General features: G+C 44.8%; 1 long non-coding RNA gene across 1 annotated transcript; it reads left to right on the forward strand.

Moving 5' to 3' along the window:
• The first annotated feature begins 23,558 nt into the window (after positions 1 to 23,558).
• Positions 23,559 to 26,188, forward strand: LOC135821437 (uncharacterized). The gene is made up of 3 exons (XR_010554353.1): positions 23,559 to 23,619; positions 24,663 to 24,720; positions 26,131 to 26,188. It is a non-coding gene; the product is annotated as an uncharacterized LOC135821437 (long non-coding RNA).
• Positions 26,189 to 27,864: the final 1,676 nt, after the last annotated feature.

Consider the following 27,864-nt stretch of genomic DNA (forward strand, 5'->3'; position numbering starts at 1 on the left):
GCTTTCAGCAGCCGTGGGCGAGTTCTTTAGAGAAATGTGGGTCTTTTTCTGGGTGCCCTTGTCTATGTCCAGCTACACAACGAGATGCGGATGGGCATTGTCATTTTCTGAGCTGCGAACGGGCAGAAATGTGAGAAAATGTCGGATTTTGACCATTTGTGCTCACCTTTCAATTTCAACGTACCTCTCGATAACATGACCCAGCTGTAATGTCAGTAGTCACATTTGTTTGATTTTTGGTTTGCTTGTAGGGCGCAGGCACCCACATTCAGTGACCCAGAAAATTTGGCACTGCTGTGAATAGTTTAGTCGCAAAGTGAAGATTCACGGGTAAAAAGCCCCAAACTTGGAGATAGGTTATTATTCAGCTTTCAGCAGCCGTGGGCGAGTTCTTTAGAGAAATGTGGGTCTTTTTCTGGGCGCCCTTGTCTATGTCCAGCTACACAACGAGATGAGGATGGTCATTGTCATTTTCTGAGCTGCGAACGGGCAGAAAGGTGAGAAAATGTCGGATTTTGACCATTTGTGCTCACCTTTCAATTTCAACGTACCTCTCTATAACATGACCCAGCTGTAATGTCAGCAGTCGCATATGTTTGATTTTTGGTTTGCTTGTAGGGCGCAGGCACCCACATTCAGTGACCCAGAAAATTTGGCACTGCTGTGAATAGTTTAGTCGCAAAGTGAAGATTCACGGGTAAAAAGCCCCAAACTTGGAGATAGGGTATTATTCAGCTTTCAGCAGCCGTGGGCGAGTTCTTTAGAGAAATGTGGGTCTTTTTCTGGGTGCCCTTGTCTATGTCCAGCTACATAACGAGATGAGGATGGTCATTGTCATTTTCTGAGCTGCGAACGGGCAGAAAGGTGAGAAAATGTCGGATTTTGACCATTTGTGCTCACCTTTCAATGTCAACGTACCTCTCTATAACATGAGCCAGCTGTAATGTCAGTAGTCGCATATGTTTGATTTTTGGTTTGCTTGTAGGGCGCAGGCACCCACATTTAGTGACCCAGAAAATTTGGCACTGCTGTGAATAGTTTAGTCGCAAAGTGAAGATTCACGTGTAAAAAGCCCCAAACTTTGAGATAGGTTATTATTCAGCTTTCAGCAGCCGCGGGCGAGTTCTTTAGAGAAATGTGGGTCTTTTTCTGGGTGCCCTTGTCTATGTCCAGCTACACAACGAGATGAGGATGGTCATTGTCATTTTCTGAGCTGCGAACGGGCATAAAGGTGAGAAAATGTCGGATTTTGACCATTTGTGCTCACCTTACAATTTCAACGTACCTCTCTATAACATGACCCAGCTGTAATGTCAGTAGTCGCATATGTTTGATTTTTGGTTTGCTTGTAGGGCTCAGGCACCCACATTCAGTGAGCCAGAAAATTTGGCACTGCTGTGAATAGTTTAGTCGCAAAGTGAAGATTCACTGGTAAAAAGCCCCAAACTTGGAGATAGGTTATTATTCAGCTTTCAGCAGCCGTGGGCGAGTTCTTTAGAGAGATGTGGGTCTATTTCTGGGTGCCCTTGTCTATGTCCAGCTACACAACGAGATGAGGATGGTCATCGTCATTTTCTGAGCTGCGAACGGGCAGAAAGGTGAGAAAATGTCGGATTTTGACCATTTGTGCTCACCTTTCAATTTCAACGTACCTCTCTATAACATGAGCCAGCTGTAATGTCAGTAGTCGCATATGTTTGATTTTTGGTTTGCTTGTAGGGCGCAGGCACCCACATTCAGTGACCCAGAAAATGTGGCACTGCTGTGAATAGTTTAGTCGCAAAGTGAAGATTCACGGGTAAAAAGCCCCAAACTTGGAGATAGGTTATTATTCAGCTTTCAGCAGCCGTGGGCGAGTTCTTTAGAGAAATGTGGGTCTTTTTCTGGGTGCCCTTGTCTATGTCCAGCTACACAACGAGATGAGGATGGTCATTGTCATTTTCTGAGCTGCGAACGGGCAGAAATGTGAGAAAATGTCGGATTTTGACCATTTGTGCTCACCTTTCAATTTCAATGTACCTCTCTATAACATGACCCAGCTGTAATGTCAGTAGTCGCATTTGTTTGATTTTTGGTTTGCTTGTAGGGCGCAGGCACCCACATTCAGTGACCCAGAAAATTTGGCACTGCTGTGAATAGTTTAGTCGCAAAGTGAAGATTCACGGGTAAAAAGCCGCAAACTTGGAGATAGGGTATTATTCAGCTTTCAGCAGCCGTGGGCGAGTTCTTTAGAGAAATGTGGGTCTTTTTCTGGGTGCCCTTGTCTATGTCCAGCTACATAACGAGATGAGGATGGTCATTGTCATTTTCTGAGCTGCGAACGGGCAGAAAGGTGAGAAAATGTCGGATTTTGACCATTTGTGCTCACCTTTCAATGTCAACGTACCTCTCTATAACATGAGCCAGCTGTAATGTCAGTAGTCGCATATGTTTGATTTTTGGTTTGCTTGTAGGGCGCAGGCACCCACATTTAGTGACCCAGAAAATTTGGCACTGCTGTGAATAGTTTAGTCGCAAAGTGAAGATTCACGTGTAAAAAGCCCCAAACTTTGAGATAGGTTATTATTCAGCTTTCAGCAGCCGCGGGCGAGTTCTTTAGAGAAATGTGGGTCTTTTTCTGGGTGCCCTTGTCTATGTCCAGCTACACAACGAGATGAGGATGGTCATTGTCATTTTCTGAGCTGCGAACGGGCAGAAAGGTGAGAAAATGTCGGATTTTGACCATTTGTGCTCACCTTTCAATTTCAACGTACCTCTCTATAACATGAGCCAGCTGTAATGTCAGTAGTCGCATATGTTTGATTTTTGGTTTGCTTGTAGGGCGCAGGCACCCACATTCAGTGACCCAGAAAATTTGGCACTGCTGTGAATAGTTTAGTCGCAAAGTGAAGATTCACGGGTAAAAAGCCCCAAACTTGGAGATAGAAAATTATTCAGCTTTCAGCAGCCGTGGGCGAGTTCTTTAGAGAAATGTGGGTCTTTTTCTGGGTGCCCTTGTCTATGTCCAGCTACACAACGAGATGAGGATGGTCATTGTCATTTTCTGAGCTGCGAACGGGCAGAAAGGTGAGAAAATATCGGATTTTGACCATTTGTGCTCACCTTGCAATGTCAACGTACCTCTCTATAACATGAGCCAGCTGTAATGTCAGTAGTCGCATATGTTTGATTTTTGGTTTGCTTGTAGGGCGCAGGCACCCACATACAGTGACCCAGAAAATTTGGCACTGCTGTGAATAGTTTAGTCGCAAAGTGAAGATTCACGGGTAAAAAGCCCCAAACTTGGAGATAGGTTATTATTCAGCTTTCAGCAGCCGTGGGCGAGTTCTTTAGAGAGATGTGGGTCTTTTTCTGGGTGCCCTTGTCTATGTCCAGCTACACAACGAGATGAGGATGGTCATCGTCATTTTCTGAGCTGCGAACGGGCAGAAAGGTGAGAAAATGTCGGATTTTGACCATTTGTGCTCACCTTTCAATTTCCACGTACCTCTCTATAACATGAGCCAGCTGTAATGTCAGTAGTCGCATATGTTTGATTTTTGGTTTGCTTGTAGGGCGCAGGCACCCACATTCAGTGACCCAGAAAATTTGGCACTGCTGTGAATAGTTTAGTCGCAAAGTGAAGATTCACGGGTAAAAAGCCCCAAACTTGGAGATAGGTTATTATTCAGCTTTCAGCAGCCGTGGGCGAGTTCTTTAGAGAGATGTGGGTCTTTTTCTGGGTGCCCTTGTCTATGTCCAGCTACACAACGAGATGAGGATGGTCATCGTCATTTTCTGAGCTGCGAACGGGCAGAAAGGTGAGAAAATGTCGGATTTTGACCATTTGTGCTCACCTTTCAATTTCCACGTACCTCTCTATAACATGAGCCAGCTGTAATGTCAGTAGTCGCATATGTTTGATTTTTGGTTTGCTTGTAGGGCGCAGGCACCCACATTCAGTGACCCAGAAAATTTGGCACTGCTGTGAATAGTTTAGTCGCAAAGTGAAGATTCACGGGTAAAAAGCCCCAAACTTGGAGATAGGTTATTATTCAGCTTTCAGCAGCCGTGGGCGAGTTCTTTAGAGAAATGTGGGTCTTTTTCTTGGTGCCCTTGTCTACGTCCAGCTACACAACGATATGAGGATGGACATTGTCATTTTCTGAGCTGCGAACGGGCAGAAAGGTGAGAAAATGTCGGATTTTGACCATTTGTGCTCACCTTTCAATTTCCACGTACCTCTCTATAACATGACCCAGCTGTAATGTCAGTAGTCGCATATGTTTGATTTTTGGTTTGCTCTTAGGGCGCAGGCACCCACATTCATTGAGCCAGAAAGTTTGGCACTGCTGTGAATAGTTTAGTCGCAAAGTGAAGATTCACGGGTAAAAAGCCCCAAACTTGGAGATAGGTTATTATTCAGCTTTCAGCAGCCGTGGGCGAGCTCTTTAGAGAAATGTGGGTCTTTTTCTGGGTGCCCTTGTCTATGTCCAGCTACACAACTAGATGAGGATGGTCATTGTCATTTTCTGAGCTGCGAACGGGCAGAAAGGTGAGAAAATGTCGGATTTTGACCATTTGTGCTCACCTTGCAATGTCAACGTACCTCTCTATAACATGAGCCAGCTGTAATGTCAGTAGTCGCATATGTTTGATTTTTGGTTTGCTTGTAGGGCGCAGGCACCCACATTCAGTGACCCAGAAAATTTGGCACTGCTGTGAATAGTTTAGTCGCAAAGTGAAGATTCACGGGTAAAAAGCCCCAAACTTGGAGATAGGTTATTATTCAGCTTTCCATTGCGCGAAATCGCGCATCTATGAGCGACATCCACATAAACTGCTGGGACCATGGTTGTGTACTCGAATCTCATTCTGAGCACCCTTTTTTCTTCCTTTTTTCAGCCGTTTTTTTGCAAAAAGTCCTCGAGCTCGATTTTTTTTGATCGATCGTTCTTCAAGGAAAGACGAGTGGACAATCGATCAACAGGGCCGAGGACGAATGAGTCTGGTTGGAGTTCTTGCGTGGCACAGGATGACCAGACACACATATAGATACATTGCGACGATCTAATCTGCACAGTGTTTCCTAATACCGCACGCACGACGGTAAGTACAATTCATGTGATTTCAAATTGTTTGTGATCTACAACGTCGCGAGCAGGACGGAAATACAGCAACAGCACGACAACCGTTATACCAGGCAGTAACCAACAGTCACCTCCGTCACATTCTCCAGATCAGAAGGCAAGTGAGGCAGTGAACATGAAGAAATAAAGTATGAAAGAATGAAAAGTGAATAATTCAAAAATCTCAGAAACGTTGAACGTAAAAAACACTGAGAACAAGAAAAGTGACTTACTTCGATGGCAAAAGACAAAGCGAATGTTCCTCGTATGGACCTGGCTCTTGCGGAATCAGCCACACTGTGGAACCATGTGTTTGATTCTACAAGGGATGGCTACCTGCTCCTCACCAACCAGCCTCCACGACGGTGGTAAAGTCGCCAAAAATACGAAAGTTGAACATTTTGTGCATGCATGCAATAGAAAATTTGTGCTGAGTATGTCGAGTGGCCATTCGCACAGGACAAAGCCGTTGCGCAAGCTGTGACCCTGAAATTTCGTCCATTGGTAGCGAGGGTAACCCTGAGCTGGAAAGTGTAAGGGATGGCATGCTACACTCCCCCGCATACGCTTGACAGCACAATTTGAGGCGTGGAGTAGTAATATACCAGTATCTTACTACCCCTTGATACCTGATGCATGGACGTCGTCATCTTCATCCCGCAGATCGAAAATGTACAGGTGTCGCGTGATTTCGCGCAATGAGCAGCCGTGGGCGAGTTCTTTAGAGCAATGTGGGTCTTTTTCTTGGTGCCCTTGTCTACGTCCAGCTACACAACGAGATGAGGATGGGCATTGTCATTTTCTGAGCTGCGAACGGGCAGAAAGGTGAGAAAATGTCGGATTTTGACCATTTGTGCTCACCTTTCAATTTCCACGTACCTCTCTATAACATGACCCAGCTGTAATGTCAGTAGTCGCATATGTTTGATTTTTGGTTTGCTCTTAGGGCGCAGGCACCCACATTCACTGAGCCAGAAAATTTGGCACTGCTGTGAATAGTTTAGTCGCAAAGTGAAGATTCACGGGTAAAAAGCCCCTAACTTGGAGATAGGTTATTATTCAGCTTTCAGCAGCCGTGGGCGAGCTCTTTAGAGAAATGTGGGTCTTTTTCTGGGTGCCCTTGTCTATGTCCAGCTACACAACTAGATGAGGATGGTCATTGTCATTTTCTGAGCTGCGAACGGGCAGAAAGGTGAGAAAATGTCGGATTTTGACCATTTGTGCTCACCTTTCAATTTCAACGTACCTCTCTATAACATGAGCCAGCTGTAATGTCAGTAGTCGCATATTTTTGATTTTTGGTTTGCTTGTAGGGCGCAGGCACCCACATTCAGTGACCCGGAAAATTTGGCACTGCTGTGAATAGTTTAGTCGCAAAATGAAGATTCACGAGTAAAAAGCCCCAAACTTGGAGATAGGTTATTATTCAGCTTTCAGCAGCCGTGGGCGAGTTCTTTAGAGAAATGTGGGCCTTTTTCTGGGTGCCCTTGTCTATGTCCAGCTACAGAACGAGATGAGGATGGGCATTGTCATTTTCTGAGCTGCGAACGGGCAGAAAGGTGAGAAAATGTCGGATTTTGACCATTTGTGCTCACCTTTCAATTTCAACGTACCTCTCCATAACATGAGCCAGCTGTAATGTCAGTAGTCGCATTTGTTTGATTTTTGGTTTGCTTGTAGGGCGCAGGCACGCACATTCAGTGACCCCAGAAAATTTGGCACTGCTGTGAATAGTTTAGTCGCAAAGTGAAGATTCACGGGTAAAAAGCCCAAAACTTGGAGATAGGTTATTATTCAGCTTTCAGCAGCCGTGGGCGAGTTCTTTAGAGAAATGTGGGTCTTTTTCTGGGTGCCCTTGTCTATGTCCAGCTACACAACGAGATGAGGATGGTCATTGTCATTTTCTGAGCTGCGAACGGGCATAAAGGTGAGAAAATGTCGGATTTTGACCATTTGTGCTCACCTTTCAATTTCAACGTACCTCTCTATAACATGACCCAGCTGTAATGTCAGTAGTCGCATATGTTTGATTTTTGGTTTGCTTGTAGGGCGCAGGCACCCACATTCAGTGACCCAGAAAATTTGGCACTGCTGTGAATAGTTTAGTCGCAAAGTGAAGATTCACGGGTAAAAAGCCCCAAACTTGGAGATAGGTTATTATTCAGCTTTCAGCAGCCGTGGGCGAGTTCTTTAGAGCAATGTGGGTCTTTTTCTTGGTGCCCTTGTCTACGTCCAGCTACACAACGAGATGAGGATGGGCATTGTCATTTTCTGAGCTGCGAACGGGCAGAAAGGTGAGAAAATGTCGGATTTTGACCATTTGTGCTCACCTTTCAATTTCCACGTACCTCTCTATAACATGACCCAGCTGTAATGTCAGTAGTCGCATATGTTTGATTTTTGGTTTGCTCTTAGGGCGCAGGCACCCACATTCACTGAGCCAGAAAATTTGGCACTGCTGTGAATAGTTTAGTCGCAAAGTGAAGATTCACGGGTAAAAAGCCCCAAACTTGGAGATAGGTTATTATTCAGCTTTCAGCAGCCGTGGGCGAGCTCTTTAGAGAAATGTGGGTCTTTTTCTGGGTGCCCTTGTCTATGTCCAGCTACACAACGAGATGAGGATGGTCATTGTCATTTTCTGAGCTGCGAACGGGCAGAAAGGTGAGAAAATGTCGGATTTTGACCATTTGTGCTCACCTTTCAATTTCAACGTACCTCTCTATAACATGAGCCAGCTGTAATGTCAGTAGTCGCATATTTTTGATTTTTGGTTTGCTTGTAGGGCGCAGGCACCCACATTCAGTGACCCAGAAAATTTGGCACTGCTGTGAATAGTTTAGTCGCAAAGTGAAGATTCACGAGTAAAAAGCCCCAAACTTGGAGATAGGTTATTATTCAGCTTTCAGCAGCCGTGGGCGAGTTCTTTAGAGAAATGTGGGCCTTTTTCTGGGTGCCCTTGTCTATGTCCAGCTACAGAACGAGATGAGGATGGGCATTGTCATTTTCTGAGCTGCGAACGGGCAGAAAGGTGAGAAAATGTCGGATTTTGACCATTTGTGCTCACCTTTCAATTTCAACGTACCTCTCCATAACATGAGCCAGCTGTAATGTCAGTAGTCGCATTTGTTTGATTTTTGGTTTGCTTGTAGGGCGCAGGCACGCACATTCAGTGACCCCAGAAAATTTGGCACTGCTGTGAATAGTTTAGTCGCAAAGTGAAGATTCACGGGTAAAAAGCCCAAAACTTGGAGATAGGTTATTATTCAGCTTTCAGCAGCCGTGGGCGAGTTCTTTAGAGAAATGTGGGTCTTTTTCTGGGTGCCCTTGTCTATGTCCAGCTACACAACGAGATGAGGATGGTCATTGTCATTTTCTGAGCTGCGAACGGGCATAAAGGTGAGAAAATGTCGGATTTTGACCATTTGTGCTCACCTTTCAATTTCAACGTACCTCTCTATAACATGACCCAGCTGTAATGTCAGTAGTCGCATATGTTTGATTTTTGGTTTGCTTGTAGGGCGCAGGCACCCACATTCCGTGAGCCAGAAAATTTGGCACTGCTGTGAATAGTTTAGTCGCAAAGTGAAGATTCACGGGTAAAAAGCCCCAAACTTGGAGATAGGTCATTATTCAGCTTTCAGCAGCCGTGGGCGAGTTCTTTAGAGAGATGTGGGTCTTTTTCTGGGTGCCCTTGTCTATGTCCAGCTACACAACGAGATGAGGATGGTCATTGTCATTTTCTGAGCTGCGAACGGGCAGAAAGGTGAGAAAATGTCGGATTTTGACCATTTGTGCTCACCTTTCAATTTCAACGTACCTCTCTATAACATGAGCCAGCTGTAATGTCAGTAGTCGCATATGTTTGATTTTTGGTTTGCTTGTAGGGCGCAGGCACCCACATTCAGTGACCCAGAAAATTTGGCACTGCTGTGAATAGTTTAGTCGCAAAGTGAAGATTCACGGGTAAAAAGCCCCAAACTTGGAGATAGGTTATTATTCAGCTTTCAGCAGCCGTGGGCGAGTTCTTTAGAGAAATGTGGGTCTTTTTCTGGGTGCCCTTGTCTATGTCCAGCTACACAACGAGATGAGGATGGTCATTGTCATTTTCTGAGCTGCGAACGGGCAGAAAGGTGAGAAAATGTCGGATTTTGACCATTTGTGCTCACCTTTCAATGTCAACGTACCTCTCTATAACATGAGCCAGCTGTAATGTCAGTAGTCGCATATGTTTGATTTTTGGTTTGCTTGTAGGGCGCAGGCACCCACATTTAGTGACTCAGAAAATTTGGCACTGCTGTGAATAGTTTAGTCGCAAAGTGAAGATTCACGTGTAAAAAGCCCCAAACTTTGAGATAGGTTATTATTCAGCTTTCAGCAGCCGCGGGCGAGTTCTTTAGAGAAATGTGGGTCTTTTTCTGGGTGCCCTTGTCTATGTCCAGCTACACAACGAGATGAGGATGGTCATTGTCATTTTCTGAGCTGCGAACGGGCAGAAAGGTGAGAAAATGTCGGATTTTGACCATTTGTGCTCACCTTTCAATTTCAACGTACCTCTCTATAACATGAGCCAGCTGTAATGTCAGTAGTCGCATATGTTTGATTTTTGGTTTGCTTGTAGGGCGCAGGCACCCACATTCAGTGACCCAGAAAATTTGGCACTGCTGTGAATAGTTTAGTCGCAAAGTGAAGATTCACGGGTAAAAAGCCCCAAACTTGGAGATAGGTTATTATTCAGCTTTCAGCAGCCGTGGGCGAGTTCTTTAGAGAAATGTGGGTCTTTTTCTGGGTGCCCTTGTCTATGTCCAGCTACACAACGAGATGAGGATGGTCATTGTCATTTTCTGAGCTGCGAACGGGCAGAAAGGTGAGAAAATGTCGGATTTTGACCATTTGTGCTCACCTTGCAATGTCAACGTACCTCTCTATAACATGAGCCAGCTGTAATGTCAGTAGTCGCATATGTTTGATTTTTGGTTTGCTTGTAGGGCGCAGGCACCCACATTCAGTGACCCAGAAAATTTGGCACTGCTGTGAATAGTTTAGTCGCAAAGTGAAGATTCACGGGTAAAAAGCCCCAAACTTGGAGATAGGTTATTATTCAGCTTTCAGCAGCCATGGACGAGTTCTTTAGAGAAATGTGGGTCTTTTTCTGGTTGCCCTTGTCTATGTCCAGCTACAAAACGAGATGAGGATGGTCATTGTCATTTTCTGAGCTGCGAACGGGCAGAAAGGTGAGAAAATGTCGGATTTTGACCATTTGTGCTCACCTTTCAATTTCAACGTACCTCTCTATAACATGACCCAGCTGTAATGTCAGTAGTCGCATTTGTTTGATTTTTGGTTTGCTTGTAGGGCGCAGGCACCCACATTCAGTGACCCAGAAAATTTGGCACTGCTGTGAATAGTTTAGTCGCAAAGTGAAGATTCACGGGTAAAAAGCCCCAAACTTGGAGATAGGTTATTATTCAGCTTTCAGCAGCCGTGGGCGAGCTCTTTAGAGAAATGTGGGTCTTTTTCTGGGTGCCCTTGTCTATGTCCAGCTACACAACTAGATGAGGATGGTCATTGTCATTTTCTGAGCTGCGAACGGGCAGAAAGGTGAGAAAATGTCGGATTTTGACCATTTGTGCTCACCTTTCAATTTCAACGTACCTCTCTATAACATGAGCCAGCTGTAATGTCAGTAGTCGCATTTGTTTGATTTTTGGTTTGCTTGTAGGGCGCAGGCACCCACATTCAGTGACCCGGAAAATTTGGCACTGCTGTGAATAGTTTAGTCGCAAAGTGAAGATTCACGAGTAAAAAGCCCCAAACTTGGAGATAGGTTATTATTCAGCTTTCAGCAGCCGTGGGCGAGTTCTTTAGAGAAATGTGGGCCTTTTTCTGGGTGCCCTTGTCTATGTCCAGCTACAGAACGAGATGAGGATGGGCATTGTCATTTTCTGAGCTGCGAACGGGCAGAAAGGTGAGAAAATGTCGGATTTTGACCATTTGTGCTCACCTTTCAATTTCAACGTACCTCTCCATAACATGAGCCAGCTGTAATGTCAGTAGTCGCATTTGTTTGATTTTTGGTTTGCTTGTAGGGCGCAGGCACGCACATTCAGTGACCCCAGAAAATTTGGCACTGCTGTGAATAGTTTAGTCGCAAAGTGAAGATTCACGGGTAAAAAGCCCAAAACTTGGAGATAGGTTATTATTCAGCTTTCAGGAGCCGTGGGCGAGTTCTTTAGAGAAATGTGGGTCTTTTTCTGGGTGCCCTTGTCTATGTCCAGCTACACAACGAGATGAGGATGGTCATTGTCATTTTCTGAGCTGCGAACGGGCAGAAAGATGAGAAAATGTCGGATTTTGACCATTTGTGCTCACCTTTCAATTTCAACGTACCTCTCTATAACATGACCCAGCTGTAATGTCAGTAGTCGCATATGTTTGATTTTTGGTTTGCTTGTAGGGCGCAGGCACCCACATTCAGTGAGCCAGAAAATTTGGCACTGCTGTGAATAGTTTAGTCGCAAAGTGAAGATTCACGGGTAAAAAGCCCCAAACTTGGAGATAGGTTATTATTCAGCTTTCAGCAGCCGTGGGCGAGTTCTTTAGAGAGATGTGGGTCTCTTTCTGGGTGCCCTTGTCTATGTCCAGCTACACAACGAGATGAGGATGGTCATCGTCATTTTCTGAGCTGCGAACGGGCAGAAAGGTGAGAAAATGTCGGATTTTGACCATTTGTGCTCACCTTTCAATTTCAACGTACCTCTCTATAACATGAGCCAGCTGTAATGTCAGTAGTCGCATATGTTTGATTTTTGGTTTGCTTGTAGGGCGCAGGCACCCACATTCAGTGACCCAGAAAATTTGGCACTGCTGTGAATAGTTTAGTCGCAAAGTGAAGATTCACGGGTAAAAAGCCCCAAACTTGGAGATAGGTTATTATTCAGCTTTCAGCAGCCGTGGGCGAGTTCTTTAGAGAAATGTGGGTCTTTTTCTGGGTGCCCTTGTCTATGTCCAGCTACACAACGAGATGAGGATGGTCATTGTCATTTTCTGAGCTGCGAACGGGCAGAAAGGTGAGAAAATGTCGGATTTTGACCATTTGTGCTCACCTTTCAATGTCAACGTACCTCTCTATAACATGAGCCAGCTGTAATGTCAGTAGTCGCATATGTTTGATTTTTGGTTTGCTTGTAGGGCGCAGGCACCCACATTTAGTGACTCAGAAAATTTGGCACTGCTGTGAATAGTTTAGTCGCAAAGTGAAGATTCACGTGTAAAAAGCCCCAAACTTTGAGATAGGTTATTAATCAGCTTTCAGCAGCCGCGGGCGAGTTCTTTAGAGAAATGTGGGTCTTTTTCTGGGTGCCCTTGTCTATGTCCAGCTACACAACGAGATGAGGATGGTCATTGTCATTTTCTGAGCTGCGAACGGGCAGAAAGGTGAGAAAATGTCGGATTTTGACCATTTGTGCTCACCTTTCAATTTCAACGTACCTCTCTATAACATGAGCCAGCTGTAATGTCAGTAGTCGCGTATGTTTGATTTTTGGTTTGCTTGTAGGGCGCAGGCACCCACATTCAGTGACCCAGAAAATTTGGCACTGCTGTGAATAGTTTAGTCGCAAAGTGAAGATTCACGGGTAAAAAGCCCAAAACTTGGAGATAGGTTATTATTCAGCTTTCAGCAGCCGTGGGCGAGTTCTTTAGAGAAATGTGGGTCTTTTTCTGGGTGCCCTTGTCTATGTCCAGCTACACAACGAGATGAGGATGGTCATTGTCATTTTCTGAGCTGCGAACGGGCATAAAGGTGAGAAAATGTCGGATTTTGACCATTTGTGCTCACCTTTCAATTTCAACGTACCTCTCTATAACATGACCCAGCTGTAATGTCAGTAGTCGCATATGTTTGATTTTTGGTTTGCTTGTAGGGCGCAGGCACCCACATTCAGTGAGCCAGAAAATTTGGCACTGCTGTGAATAGTTTAGTCGCAAAGTGAAGATTCACGGGTAAAAAGCCCCAAACTTGGAGATAGGTTATTATTCAGCTTTCAGCAGCCGTGGGCGAGTTCTTTAGAGAGATGTGGGTCTCTTTCTGGGTGCCCTTGTCTATGTCCAGCTACACAACGAGATGAGGATGGTCATCGTCATTTTCTGAGCTGCGAACGGGCAGAAAGGTGAGAAAATGTCGGATTTTGACCATTTGTGCTCACCTTTCAATTTCAACGTACCTCTCTATAACATGAGCCAGCTGTAATGTCAGTAGTCGCATATGTTTGATTTTTGGTTTGCTTGTAGGGCGCAGGCACCCACATTCAGTGACCCAGAAAATTTGGCACTGCTGTGAATAGTTTAGTCGCAAAGTGAAGATTCACGGGTAAAAAGCCCCAAACTTGGAGATAGGTTATTATTCAGCTTTCAGCAGCCGTGGGCGAGTTCTTTAGAGAAATGTGGGTCTTTTTCTGGGTGCCCTTGTCTATGTCCAGCTACACAACGAGATGAGGATGGTCATTGTCATTTTCTGAGCTGCGAACGGGCAGAAAGGTGAGAAAATGTCGGATTTTGACCATTTGTGCTCACCTTTCAATGTCAACGTACCTCTCTATAACATGAGCCAGCTGTAATGTCAGTAGTCGCATATGTTTGATTTTTGGTTTGCTTGTAGGGCGCAGGCACCTTCATTTAGTGACTCAGAAAATTTGGCACTGCTGTGAATAGTTTAGTCGCAAAGTGAAGATTCACGTGTAAAAAGCCCCAAACTTTGAGATAGGTTATTATTCAGCTTTCAGCAGCCTTGGGCGAGTTCTTTAGAGAAATGTGGGTCTTTTTCTGGGTGCCCTTGTCTATGTCCAGCTACACAACGAGATGAGGATGGTCATTGTCATTTTCTGAGCTGCGAACGGGCAGAAAGGTGAGAAAATGTCGGATTTTGACCATTTGTGCTCACCTTTCAATTTCAACGTACCTCTCTATAACATGAGCCAGCTGTAATGTCAGTAGTCGCATATGTTTGATTTTTGGTTTGCTTGTAGGGCGCAGGCACCCACATTCAGTGACCCAAAAAATTTGGCACTGCTGTGAATAGTTTAGTCGCAAAGTGAAGATTCACGGGTAAAAAGCCCCAAACTTGGAGATAGGTTATTATTCAGCTTTCAGCAGCCGTGGGCGAGTTCTTTAGAGAAATGTGGGTCTTTTTCTGGGTGCCCTTGTCTATGTCCAGCTACACAACGAGATGAGGATGGTCATTGTCATTTTCTGAGCTGCGAACGGGCAGAAAGGTGAGAAAATGTCGGATTTTGACCATTTGTGCTCACCTTTCAATGTCAACGTACCTCTCTATAACATGAGCCAGCTGTAATGTCAGTAGTCGCATATGTTTGATTTTTGGTTTGCTTGTAGGGCGCAGGCACCCACATTCAGTGACCCAGAAAATTTGGCACTGCTGTGAATAGTTTAGTCGCAAAGTGAAGATTCACGGGTAAAAAGCCCCAAACTTGGAGATAGGTTATTATTCAGCTTTCAGCAGCCATGGACGAGTTCTTTAGAGAAATGTGGGTCTTTTTCTGGGTGCCCTTGTCTATGTCCAGCTACACAACGAGATGAGGATGGTCATTGTCATTTTCTGAGCTGCGAACGGGCAGAAAGGTGAGAAAATGTCGGATTTTGACCATTTGTGCTCACCTTTCAATTTCAACGTACCTCTCTATAACATGACCCAGCTGTAATGTCAGTAGTCGCATTTGTTTGATTTTTGGTTTGCTTGTAGGGCGCAGGCACCCACATTCAGTGACCCAGAAAAGTTGGCACTGCTGTGAATAGTTTAGTCGCAAAGTGAAGATTCACGGGTAAAAAGCCCCAAACTTGGAGATAGGTTATTATTCAGCTTTCAGCAGCCGTGGGCGAGCTCTTTAGAGAAATGTGGGTCTTTTCCTGGGTGCCCTTGTCTATGTCCAGCTACACAACGAGATGAGGATGGGCATTGTCATTTTCTGAGCTGCGAACGGGCAGAAAGGTGAGAAAATGTCGGATTTTGACCATTTGTGCTCACCTTTCAATTTCAACGTACCTCTCTATAACATGACCCAGCTGTAATGTCAGTAGTCGCATTTGTTTGATTTTTAGTTTGCTTGTAGGGCGCAGGCACGCACATTCAGTGACCCAGAAAATTTGGCACTGCTGTGAATAGTTTAGTCGCAAAGTGAAGATTCACGGGTAAAAAGCCCCAAACTTGGAGATAGGGTATTATTCAGCTTTCAGCAGCCGTGGGCGAGTTCTTTAGAGAAATGTGGATCTTTTTCTGGGTGCCCTTGTCTATGTCCAGCTACACAACGAGATGAGGATGGTCATTGTCATTTTCTGAGTTGCGAACGGGCAGAAAGATGAGAAAATGTCGGATTTTGACCATTTGTGCTCACCTTTCAATTTCAACGTACCTCTCTATAACATGAGCCAGCGTTAATGTCAGTAGTCGCATATGTTTGATTTTTGGTTTGCTTGTGGGGCGCAGGCACCCACATTCAGTGACCCAGAAAATGTGGCACTGCTGTGAATAATTTAGTCGCAAAATGAAGATTCACGGGTAAAAAGCCCCAAACTTGGAGATAGGTTATTATTCAGCTTTCAGCAGCCGTGGGCGAGCTCTTTAGAGAAATGTGGGTCTTTTCCTGGGTGCCCTTGTCTATGTCCAGCTACACAACGAGATGAGGATGGTCATTGTCATTTTCTGAGCTGCGAACGGGCAGAAAGGTGAGAAAATGTCGGATTTTGACCATTTGTGCTCACCTTTCAATTTCAACGTACCTCTCTATAACATGAGCCAGCTGTAATGTCAGTAGTCGCATATGTTTGATTTTTGGTTTGCTTGTAGGGCGCAGGCACCCACATTCAGTGACCCAGAAAATTTGGCACTGCTGTGAATAGTTTAGTCGCAAAGTGAAGATTCACGGGTAAAAAGCCCCAAACTTGGAGATAGAAAATTATTCAGCTTTCAGCAGCCGTGGGCGAGTTCTTTAGAGAAATGTGGGTCTTTTTCTGGGTGCCCTTGTCTATGTCCAGCTACACAACGAGATGAGGATGGTCATTGTCATTTTCTGAGCTGCGAACGGGCATAAAGGTGAGAAAATGTCGGATTTTGACCATTTGTGCTCACCTTACAATTTCAACGTACCTCTCTATAACATGACCCAGCTGTAATGTCAGTTGTCGCATATGTTTGATTTTTGGTTTGCTTGTAGGGCGCAGGCACCCACATTTAGTGACCCAGAAAATTTGGCACTGCTGTGAATAGTTTAGTCGCAAAGTGAAGATTCACGTGTAAAAAGCCCCAAACTTGGAGATAGGTTATTATTCAGCTTTCAGCAGCCGCGGGCGAGTTCTTTAGAGAAATGTGGGTCTTTTTCTGGGTGCCCTTGTCTATGTCCAGCTACACAACGAGATGAGGATGGTCATTGTCATTTTCTGAGCTGCGAACGGGCAGAAAGGTGAGAAAATGTCGGATTTTGACCATTTGTGCTCACCTTGCAATGTCAACGTACCCCTCTATAACATGAGCCAGCTGTAATGTCAGTAGTCGCATATGTTTGATTTTTGGTTTGCTTGTAGGGCGCAGGCACCCACATTCAGTGACCCAGAAAATTTGGCACTGCTGTGAATAGTTTAGTCGCAAAGTGAAGATTCACGGGTAAAAAGCCCCAAACTTGGAGAAAGGTTATTATTCAGCTTTCAGCAGCCGTGGGCGAGTTCTTTAGAGAGATGTGGGTCTTTTTCTGGGTGCCCTTGTCTATGTCCAGCTACACAACGAGATGAGGATGGTCATCGTCATTTTCTGAGCTGCGAACGGGCAGAAAGGTGAGAAAATGTCGGATTTTGACCATTTGTGCTCACCTTTCAATTTCCACGTACCTCTCTATAACATGAGCCAGCTGTAATATCAGTAGTCGCATATGTTTGATTTTTGGTTTGCTTGTAGGGCGCAGGCACCCACATTCAGTGACCCAGAAAATTTGGCACTGCTGTGAGTAGTTTAGTCGCAAAGTGAAGATTCACGGGTAAAAAGCCCCAAACTTGGAGACAGGTTATTATTCAGCTTTCAGCAGCCGTGGGCGAGTTCCTTAGAGAAATGTGGGTCTTTTTCTGGGTGCCCTTGTCTATGTCCAGCTACATAACGAGATGAGGATGGTCATTGTCATTTTCTGAGCTGCGAACGGGCAGAAAGGTGAGAAAATGTCGGATTTTGACCATTTGTGCTCACCTTTCAATGTCAACGTACCTCTCTATAACATGAGCCAGCTGTAATGTCAGTAGTCGCATATGTTTGATTTTTGGTTTGCTTGTAGGGCGCAGGCACCCACATTTAGTTACTAAGAAAATTTGGCACTGCTGTGAATAGTTTAGTCGCAAAGTGAAGATTCACGTGTAAAAAGCCCCAAACTTTGAGATAGGTTATTATTCAGCTTTCAGCAGCCTTGGGCGAGTTCTTTAGAGAAATGTGGGTCTTTTTCTGGGTGCCCTTGTCTATGTCCAGCTACACAACGAGATGAGGATGGTCATTGTCATTTTCTGAGCTGCGAACGGGCAGAAAGGTGAGAAAATGTCGGATTTTGACCATTTGTGCTCACCTTTCAATTTCAACGTACCTCTCTATAACATGAGCCAGCTGTAATGTCAGTAGTCGCATATGTTTGATTTTTGGTTTGCTTGTAGGGCGCAGGCACCCACATTCAGTGACCCAGAAAATTTGGCACTGCTGTGAATAGTTTAGTCGCAAAGTGAAGATTCACGGGTAAAAAGCCCCAAACTTGGAGATAGGTTATTATTCAGCTTTCAGCAGCCATGGGCGAGTTCTTTAGAGAAATGTGGGTCTTTTTCTGGGTGCCCTTGTCTATGTCCAGCTACACAACGAGATGAGGATGGTCATTGTCATTTTCTGAGCTGCGAACGGGCAGAAAGGTGAGAAAATGTCGGATTTTGACCATTTGTGCTCACCTTTCAATTTCAACGTACCTCTCTATAACATGACCCAGCTGTAATGTCAGTAGTCGCATTTATTTGATTTTTGGTTTGCTTGTAGGGCGCAGGCACCCACATTCAGTGACCCAGAAAATTTGGCACTGCTGTGAATAGTTTAGTCGCAAAGTGAAGATTCACGGGTAAAAAGCCCCAAACTTGGAGATAGGTTATTATTCAGCTTTCAGCAGCCGTGGGCGAGCTCTTTAGAGAAATGTGGGTCTTTTCCTGGGTGCCCTTGTCTATGTCCAGCTACACAACGAGATGAGGTTGGGCATTGTCATTTTCTGAGCTGCGAACGGGCAGAAAGGTGAGAAAATGTCGGATTTTGACCATTTGTGCTCACCTTTCAATTTCAACGCACCTCTCTATAACATGACCCAGCTGTAATGTCAGTAGTCGCATTTGTTTGATTTTTAGTTTGCTTGTAGGGCGCAGGCACGCACATTCAGTGACCCAGAAAATTTGGCACTGCTGTGAATAGTTTAGTCGCAAAGTGAAGATTCACGGGTAAAAAGCCCCAAACTTGGAGATAGGGTATTATTCAGCTTTCAGCAGCCGTGGGCGAGTTCTTTAGAGAAATGTGGATCTTTTTCTGGGTGCCCTTGTCTATGTCCAGCTACACAACGAGATGAGGATGGTCATTGTCATTTTCTGAGTTGCGAACGGGCAGAAAGATGAGAAAATGTCGGATTTTGACCATTTGTGCTCACCTTTCGATTTCAACGTACCTCTCTATAACATGAGCCAGCTTTAATGTCAGTAGTCGCATATGTTTGATTTTTGGTTTGCTTGTGGGGCGCAGGCACCCACATTCAGTGACCCAGAAAATTTGGCACTGCTGTGAATAGTTTAGTCGCAAAGTGAAGATTCCCTTGTAAAAAGCCCCAAACTTGGAGATAGGTTATTATTCAGCTTTCAGCAGCCGTGGGCGAGTTCTTTAGCGAAATGTGGGTCTTTTCCTGGGTGCCCTTGTCTATGTCCAGCTACACAACGAGATGAGGTTGGGCATTGTCATTTTCTGAGCTGCGAACGGGCAGAAAGGTGAGAAAATGTCGGATTTTGACCATTTGTGCTCACCTTTCAATTTCAACGCACCTCTCTATAACATGACCCAGCTGTAATGTCAGTAGTCGCATTTGTTTGATTTTTAGTTTGCTTGTAGGGCGCAGGCACGCACATTCAGTGACCCAGAAAATTTGGCACTGCTGTGAATAGTTTAGTCGCAAAGTGAAGATTCACGGGTAAAAAGCCCCAAACTTGGAGATAGGGTATTATTCAGCTTTCAGCAGCCGTGGGCGAGTTCTTTAGAGAAATGTGGATCTTTTTCTGGGTGCCCTTGTCTATGTCCAGCTACACAACGAGATGAGGATGGTCATTGTCATTTTCTGAGTTGCGAACGGGCAGAAAGATGAGAAAATGTCGGATTTTGACCATTTGTGCTCACCTTTCAATTTCAACGTACCTCTCTATAACATGAGCCAGCTTTAATGTCAGTAGTCGCATATGTTTGATTTTTGGTTTGCTTGTGGGGCGCAGGCACCCACATTCAGTGACCCAGAAAATTTGGCACTGCTGTGAATAGTTTAGTCGCAAAGTGAAGATTCCCTTGTAAAAAGCCCCAAACTTGGAGATAGGTTATTATTCAGCTTTCAGCAGCCGTGGGCGAGTTCTTTAGAGAAATGTGGGTCTTTTCCTGGGTGCCCTTGTCTATGTCCAGCTACACAACGAGATGAGGATGGTCATTGTCATTTTCTGAGTTGCGAACGGGCAGAAAGATGAGAAAATGTCGGATTTTGACCATTTGTGCTCACCTTTCAATTTCAACGTACCTCTCTATAACATGAGCCAGCTTTAATGTCAGTAGTCGCATATGTTTGATTTTTGGTTTGCTTGTAGGGCGCAGGCACCCACATTCAGTGACCCAGAAAATTTGGCACTGCTGTGAATAGTTTAGTCGCAAAGTGAAGATTCACGGGTAAAAAGCCCCAAACTTGGAGATAGGGTATTAATCAGCTTTCAGCAGCCGTGGGCGAGTTCTTTAGAGAAATGTGGGTCTTTTTCTGGGTGCCCTTGTCTATGTGCAGCTACATAACGAGATGAGGATGGTCATTGTCATTTTATGAGCTGCGAACGGGCAGAAAGGTGAGAAAATGTCGGATTTTGACCATTTGTGCTCACCTTTCAATGTCAACGTACCTCTCTATAACATGAGCCAGCTGTAATGTCAGTAGTCGCATATGTTTGATTTTTGGTTTGCTTGTTGGGCGCAGGCACCCACATTCAGTGAGCCAGAAAATTTGGCACTGCTGTGAATAGTTTAGTCGCAAAGTGAAGATTCACGGGTAAAAAGCCCCAAACTTGGAGATAGGGTATTAATCAGCTTTCAGCAGCCGTGGGCGAGTTCTTTAGAGAAATGTGGGTCTTTTTCTGGGTGCCCTTGTCTATGTCCAGCTACATAACGAGATGAGGATGGTCATTGTCATTTTCTGAGCTGCGAACGGGCAGAAAGGTGAGAAAATGTCGGATTTTGACCATTTGTGCTCACCTTTCAATTTCCACGTACCTCTCTATAACATGAGCCAGCTGTAATGTCAGTAGTCGCATATGTTTGATTTTTGGTTTGCTTGTTGGGCGCAGGCACCCACATTCAGTGACCCAGAAAATTTGGCACTGCTGTGAATAGTTTAGTCGCAAAGTGAAGATTCACGGGTAAAAAGCCCCAAACTTGGAGATAGGTTTTTATTCAGCTTTCAGCAGCCGTGGGCGAGTTCTTTAGAGAAATGTGGGTCTTTTTCTGGGTGCCCTTGTCTATGTCCAGCCACACAACGAAATGAGGATGGTCATTGTCATTTTCTGAGCTGCGAACGGGCAGAAAGGTGAGAAAATGTCGGATTTTGACCATTTGTGCTCACCTTTCAATTTCAATGTACCTCTCTATAACATGACCCAGCTGTAATGCCAGTAGTCGCATATGTTTGATTTTTGGTTTGCTTGTAGGGCGCAGGCACCCACATTCAGTGAGCCAGAAAATTTGGCACTGCTGTGAATAGTTTAGTCGCAAAGTGAAGATTCACGGGTAAAAAGCCCCAAACTTGGAGCCAGGTTATTGATGAATAGTTTAGTCGCAAAGTGAAGATTCACGGGTAAAAAGCCCCAAACTTGGAGATAGGTTATTATTCAGCTTTCAGCAGCCGTGGGCGAGTTCTTTAGAGAAATGTGGGTCTTTTTCTGGGTGCCCTTGTCTATGTCCATCTACACAACGAGATGAGGATGGTCATTGTCATTTTCTGAGCTGTGAACGGGCAGAAAGGTGAGAAAATGTCGGATTTTGACCATTTGTGCTCACCTTTCAATTTCAACGCACCTCTCTATAACATGACCCAGCTGTAATGTCAGTAGTCGCATTTGTTTGATTTTTGGTTTGCTTGTAGGGCGCAGGCACCCACATTCAGTGACCGAGAAAATTTGGCACTGCTGTGAATAGTTTAGTCGCAAAGTGAAGATTCACGGGTAAAAAGCCCCAAACTTGGAGATAGGGTATTATTCAGCTTTCAGCAGGCGTGGGCGAGTTCTTTAGAGAAATGTGGGTCTTTTTCTGGGTGCCCTTGTCTATGTCCAGCTACACAACGAGATGAGGATGGTCATTGTCATTTTCTGAGCTGCGAACGGGCAGAAAGGTGAGAAAATGTCGGAATTTGACCATGTGTGCTCACCTTTCAATTTCAACGTACCTCTCTATAACATGGGCCAGCTGTAATGTCAGTAGTCGCATATGTTTGATTTTTGGTTTGCTTGTAGGGCGCAGGCACCCACATTCAGTGAGCCAGAAAATTTGGCACTGCTGTGAATAGTTTAGTCGCAAAGTGAAGATTCACGGGTAAAAAGCCCCAAACTTGGAGATAGGTTATTATTCAGCTTTCAGTAGCCGTGGGAGAGTTCTTTAGAGAAATGTGGGTCTTTTTCTGGGTGCCCTTGTCTATGTCCAGCTACACAACGAGATGAGGATGGTCATTGTCATTTTCTGAGCTGCGAACGGGCAGAAAGGTGAGAAAATGTCGGATTTTGACCATTTGTGCTCACCTTTCAATTTCAACGTACCTCTCTATAACATGACCCGGCTGTAATGTCAGTAGTCGCATTTGTTTGATTTTTGGTTTGCTTGTAGGGCGCAGGCACCCACATTCAGTGAGCCAGAAAATTTGGCACTGCTGTGAATAGTTTAGTCGCAAAGTGAAGATTCACGGGTAAAAAGCCCCAAACTTGGAGATAGGGTATTATTCAGCTTTCAGCAGCCGTGGGCGAGTTCTTTAGAGAAATGTGGGTCTTTTTCTGGGTGCCCTTGTCTATGTCCAGCTACACAACGAGATGAGGATGGTCATTGTCATTTTCTGAGCTGCGAACGGGCAGAAAGGTGAGAAAATGTCGGATTTTGCCCATTTGTGCTCACCTTTCAATTTCAACGTACCTCTCTATAACATGAGCCAGCTGTAATGTCAGTAGTCGCATATGTTTGATTTTTGGTTTGCTTGTAGGGCGCAGGCACCCACATTCAGTGACCCAGAAAATTTGGCACTGCTGTGAATAGTTTAGTCGCAAAGTGAAGATTCACGGGTAAAAAGCCCCAAACTTGGAGATAGGTTATTATTCAGCTTTCAGCAGCCTTGGGCGAGTTCTTTAGAGAAATGTGGGTCTTTTTCTGGGTGCCCTTGTCTATGTCCAGCTACACAACGAGATGAGGATGGTCATTGTCATTTTCTGAGCTGCGAACGGGCAGAAAGGTGAGAAAATGTCGGATTTTGACCATTTGTGGTCACCTTTCAATTTCCACGTACCTCTCTATAACATGAGCCAGCTGTAATGTCAGTAGTCGCATATGTTTGATTTTTGGTTTGCTTGTAGGGCGCAGGCACCCACATTCAGTGACCCAGAAAATTTGGCACTGCTGTGAATAGTTTAGTCGCAAAGTGAAGATTCACTGGTAAAGAGCCCCAAACTTGGAGATAGGGTATTATTCAGCTTTCAGCAGCCGTGGGCGAGTTCTTTAGAGAAATGTGGGTCTTTTTCTGGGTGCCCTTGTCTATGTCCAGCTACACAACGAGATGAGGATGGGCATTGTCATTTTCTGAGCTGCGAACGGGCAGAAAGGTGAGAAAATGTCGGATTTTGACCATGTGTGCTCACCTTTCAATTTCAACGTACCTCTCTATAACATGGGCCAGCTGTAATGTCAGTAGTCGCATATGTTTGATTTTTGGTTTGCTTGTAGGGCGCAGGCACCCACATTCAGTGAGCCAGAAAATTTGGCACTGCTGTGAATAGTTTAGTCGCAAAGTGAAGATTCACGGGTAAAAAGCCCCAAACTTGGAGATAGGTTATTATTCAGCTTTCAGCAGCCGTGGGCGAGCTCTTGAGAGAATTGTGGGTCTTTATCTGGTTGCCCTTGTCTATGTCCAGCTACACAACGAGATGAGGATGGTCATTGTCATTTTCTAAGCTGCGAACGGGCAGAAAGGTGAGAAAATGTCGGATTTTGACCATTTGTGCTCACCTTTCAATTTCAACAGACCTCTCTATAACATGACCCAGCTGTAATGTCAGTAGTCGCATTTGTTTGATTTTTGGTTTGCTTGTAGGGCGCAGGCACCCACATTCAGTGAGCCAGAAAATTTGGCACTGCTGTGAATAGTTTAGTCGCAAAGTGAAGATTCACGGGTAAAAAGCCCCAAACTTGGAGATAGGGTATTATTCAGCTTTCAGCAGCCGTGGGCGAGTTCTTTAGAGAAATGTGGGTCTTTTTCTGGGTGCCCTTGTCTATGTCCAGCTACACAACGAGATGAGGATGGTCATTGTCATTTTCTGAGCTGCGAACGGGCAGAAAGGTGAGAAAATGTCGGATTTTGACCATGTGTGCTCACCTTTCAATTTCAACGTACCTCTCTATAACATGGGCCAGCTGTAATGTCATTAGTCGCATATGTTTGATTTTTGGTTTGCTTGTAGGGCGCAGGCACCCACATTCAGTGACCCAGAAAATTTGGCACTGCTGTGAATAGTTTAGTCGCAAAGTGAAGATTCACGGGTAAAAAGCCCCAAACTTGGAGATAGGGTATTATTCAGCTTTCAGCAGCCGTGGGCGAGTTCTTTAGAGAAATGTGGGTCTTTTTCTGGGTGCCCTTGTCTATGTCCAGCTACACAACGAGATGAGGATGGGCATTGTCATTTTCTGAGCTGCGAACGGGCAGAAAGGTGAGAAAATGTCGGATTTTGACCATTTGTGGTCACCTTTCAATTTCAACGTACCTCTCTATAACATGAGCCAGCTGTAATGTCAGTAGTCGCATATGTTTGATTTTTGGTTTGCTTGTAGGGCGCAGGCACCCACATTCAGTGAGCCAGAAAATTTGGCACTGCTGTGAATAGTTTAGTCGCAAAGTGAAGATTCACGGGTAAAAAGCCCCAAACTTGGAGATAGGTTATTATTCAGCTTTCAGCAGCCGTGGGCGAGCTCTTGAGAGAAATGTGGGTCTTTATCTGGTTGCCCTTGTCTATGTCCAGCTACACAACGAGATGAGGATGGTCATTGTCATTTTCTAAGCTGCGAACGGGCAGAAAGGTGAGAAAATGTCGGATTTTGACCATTTGTGCTCACCTTTCAATTTCAACAGACCTCTCTATAACATGACCCAGCTGTAATGTCAGTAGTCGCATTTGTTTGATTTTTGGTTTGCTTGTAGGGCGCAGGCACCCACATTCAGTGACCGAGAAAATTTGGCACTGCTGTGAATAGTTTAGTCGCAAAGTGAAGATTCACGGGTAAAAAGCCCCAAACTTGGAGATAGGGTATTATTCAGCTTTCAGCAGCCGTGGGCGAGTTCTTTAGAGAAATGTGGGTCTTTTTCTGGGTGCCCTTGTCTATGTCCAGCTACACAACGAGATGAGGATGGTCATTGTCATTTTCTGAGCTGCGAACGGGCAGAAAGGTGAGAAAATGTCGGATTTTGACCATGTGTGCTCACCTTTCAATTTCAACGTACCTCTCTATAACATGGGCCAGCTGTAATGTCAGTAGTCGCATATGTTTGATTTTTGGTTTGCTTGTAGGGCGCAGGCACCCACATTCAGTGACCCAGAAAATTTGGCACTGCTGTGAATAGTTTAGTCGCAAAGTGAAGATTCACGGGTAAAAAGCCCCAAACTTGGAGATAGGGTATTATTCAGCTTTCAGCAGCCGTGGGCGAGTTCTTTAGAGAAATGTGGGTCTTTTTCTGGGTGCCCTTGTCTATGTCCAGCTACACAACGAGATGAGGATGGGCATTGTCATTTTCTGAGCTGCGAACGGGCAGAAAGGTGAGAAAATGTCGGATTTTGACCATTTGTGGTCACCTTTCAATTTCAACGTACCTCTCTATAACATGAGCCAGCTGTAATGTCAGTAGTCGCATATGTTTGATTTTTGGTTTGCTTGTAGGGCGCAGGCACCCACATTCAGTGAGCCAGAAAATTTGGCACTGCTGTGAATAGTTTAGTCGCAAAGTGAAGATGCACGGGTAAAAAGCCCCAAACTTGGAGATAGGGTATTATTCAGCTTTCAGCAGCCGTGGGCGAGTTCTTTAGAGAAATGTGGGTCTTTTTCTGGGTGCCCTTGTCTATGTCCAGCTACACAACGAGATGAGGATGGGCATTGTCATTTTCTGAGCTGCGAACGGGCAGAAAGGTGAGAAAATGTCGGATTTTGACCATTTGTGCTCACCTTTCAATTTCAACGTACCTCTCTATAACATGAGCCAGCTGTAATGTCAGTAGTCGCATATGTTTGATTTTAGGTTTTCTTGTAGGGCGCAGGCACCCACATTCAGTGACCCAGAAAATTTGGCACTGCTGTGAATAGTTTAGTCGCAAAGTGAAGATTCACGGGTAAAAAGCCCCAAACTTGGAGATAGGTTATTATTCAGCTTTCAGCAGCCGTGGGCGAGCTCTTTAGAGAAATGTGGGTCTTTATCTGGTTGCCCTTGTCTATGTCCAGCTACACAACGAGATGAGGATGGTCATTGTCATTTTCTAAGCTGCGAACGGGCAGAAAGGTGAGAAAATGTCGGATTTTGACCATTTGTGCTCACCTTTCAATTTCAACAGACCTCTCTATAACATGACCCAGCTGTAATGTCAGTAGTCGCATTTGTTTGATTTTTGGTTTGCTTGTAGGGCGCAGGCACCCACATTCAGTGACCCAGAAAATTTGGCACTGCTGTGAATAGTTTAGTCGCAAAGTGAAGATTCACGGGTAAAAAGCCCCAAACTTGGAGATAGGGTATTATTCAGCTTTCAGCAGCCGTGGGCGAGTTCTTTAGAGAAATGTTGGTCTTTTTTTGGGTGCCCTTGTCTATGTCCAGCTACACAACGAGATGAGGATGGTCATTGTCATTTTCTGAGCTGCGAACGGGCAGAAAGGTGAGAAAATGTCGGATTTTGCCCATTTGTGCTCACCTTTCAATTTCAACGTACCTCTCTATAACATGGGCCAGCTGTAATGTCATTAGTCGCATATGTTTGATTTTTGGTTTGCTTGTAGGGCGCAGGCACCCACATTCAGTGACCAGAAAATTTGGCACTGCTGTGAATAGTTTAGTCGCAAAGTGAAGATTCACGGGTAAAAAGCCCCAAACTTGGAGATAGGTTATTATTCAGCTTTCAGCAGCCGTGGGCGAGTTCTTTAGAGAAATGTGGGTCTTTTTCTGGGTGCCCTTGTCTATGTCCAGCTACACAACGAGATGAGGATGGTCATTGTCATTTTCTGAGCTGCGAACGGGCAGAAAGGTGAGAAAATGTCGGATTTTGCCCATTTGTGCTCACCTTTCAATTTCAACGTACCTCTCTATAACATGGGCCAGCTGTAATGTCAGTAGTCGCATATGTTTGATTTTTGGTTTGCTTGTAGGGCGCAGTCACCCACATTCAGTGAGCCAGAAAATTTGGCACTGCTGTGAATAGTTTAGTCGCAAAGTGAAGATTTACGGGTAAAAAGCCCCAAACTTGGAGATAGGTTATTATTCAGCTTTCAGCAGCCTTGGGCGAGTTCTTTAGAGAAATGTGGGTCTTTTTCTGGGTGCCCTTGTCTATGTCCAGCTACACAACGAGATGAGGATGGTCATTGTCATTTTCTGAGCTGCGAACGGGCAGAAAGGTGAGAAAATGTCGGATTTTGACCATTAATGTGGTCACCTTTCAATTTCCACGTACCTCTCTATAACATGAGCCAGCTGTAATGTCAGTAGTCGCATATGTTTGATTTTTGGTTTGCTTGTAGGGCGCAGGCACCCACATTCAGTGACCCAGAAAATTTGGCACTGCTGTGAATAGTTTAGTCGCAAAGTGAAGATTCACGGGTAAAAAGCCCCAAACTTGGAGATAGGTTATTATTCAGCTTTCAGCAGCCGTGGGCGAGCTCTTTAGAGAAATGTGGGTCTTTATCTGGTTGCCCTTGTCTATGTCCAGCTACACAACGAGATGAGGATGGTCATTGTCATTTTCTGAGCTGCGAACGGGCAGAAAGGTGAGAAAATGTCGGATTTTGACCATTTGTGCTCACCTTTCAATTTCAACAGACCTCTCTATAACATGACCCAGCTGTAATGTCAGTAGTCGCATTTGTTTGATTTTTGGTTTGCTTGTAGGGCGCAGGCACCCACACTCAGTGACCGAGAAAATTTGGCACTGCTGTGAATAGTTTAGTCGCAAAGTGAAGATTCACGGGTAAAAA

This window comes from Sycon ciliatum, chromosome 7 (assembly GCF_964019385.1).
Source record: "Sycon ciliatum chromosome 7, ocSycCili1.1, whole genome shotgun sequence".
Classification (NCBI taxonomy): domain Eukaryota; kingdom Metazoa; phylum Porifera; class Calcarea; order Leucosolenida; family Sycettidae; genus Sycon; species Sycon ciliatum.